We start from the raw sequence: 1,395 nt of genomic DNA, 5'->3' as shown, positions 1-1,395 counted from the left end.
TAGACTGACATACCGTCTCCGTTCAGAATCGATTTTCTTATACAATGATATTATATCATTGAATTCAAATTTAATACCATCGATTATACAGTGACCCACTTGTAATCTACTGTACGTCTGTATATCATAGCGACATCCACTTGTCAACCTTTTTTTTATATTTAAATACAAATGTGTAAATTGTAACCCAGAAATAAAATAAAAATTCTTTTTTTTTGTAATAATCAATTTTTCATAATATTATTCAACTTTTTCAGTAGGTAAGTACCTAATTATTAATTTTTAGTTTATAAAACGTCGGTGAAACTGGAGTAATTGTCCATCTTGTCCCCTACAAGAACAAATTTTATTTTCAAATGAATTTATTCAATAATTGTTTTGATCAATTATTTTCTTAACACATATTAACGTACTAATGTGAATTGGCCTACCGCAAGTTGTACAATGTACAATGCCAAAATCATATGAGACTTGAAATAATTGCAGAAATGGCCAAAACCTAAGAAAAAAAAAATGATTTTACGGATTGCAAATGTGTAATATTTAATAGTTAACATGCCATTAAACTAAGACAAGTCTAAAACTTAAACGATTATATGGAAAAATAATTTATGTTTGTTGTCATTAACTTTTTGTTTAAAAATTACTATGTTCGGTATACATCAATATATTATGTATATTTTATTATATAAATTATGTATCCTTAGTCTTTACCTATATTATCCTTGAATTCAAATTTAATACCATCGATTATACAGTGACCCACTTGTAATCTACTGTACGTCTGTACATCATAGCGACATCCACTTGTCAACCTTTTTTTATATTTAAATACAAATGTGTAAATTGTAACCCAGAAATAAAATAAAAATTCTTTTTTTTTTTAATAATCAATTTTTCATAATATTATTCAACTTTTTCAGTAGGTAAGTACCTAAATATTAATTTTTAGTTTATAAAACGTCGGTGAAACTGGAGTAATTGTCCATCTTGTCCCAACAAGAACAAATTGTATTTTCAAATGAATTTATTCAATAATTGTTTTGATCAATTATTTTCTTAACACATGTTAACGTACTAATGTGAATTGGCCTACCGCAAGTTGTACAATGTACAATGCCAAAATCATATGAGCTTTGAAATAATTGCAGAAATGGCCAAACCTAAGAAAAAAAATAAATGATTTTACGGATTGCAAATGTGTAATATTTAATAGTTAACATGTCATTAAACTAAGACAAGTGTAACACTTTAACGATTATATAGAAAAATAATTTATTTTTGTTGTCATTAACTTTTAGATTAAAAATTACTATGTTAGGTATATATCAATATATCATGTATATTGTGTTATATAAATTATTTATCCTTAGTCCTTACCCATATTATCCTTGA

Source organism: Acyrthosiphon pisum, unplaced genomic scaffold, assembly GCF_005508785.2.
Source record: "Acyrthosiphon pisum isolate AL4f unplaced genomic scaffold, pea_aphid_22Mar2018_4r6ur Scaffold_20841;HRSCAF=22291, whole genome shotgun sequence".
NCBI lineage: Eukaryota > Metazoa > Arthropoda > Insecta > Hemiptera > Aphididae > Acyrthosiphon > Acyrthosiphon pisum.
Note: the sequence above shows the minus strand (reverse complement) of the source record.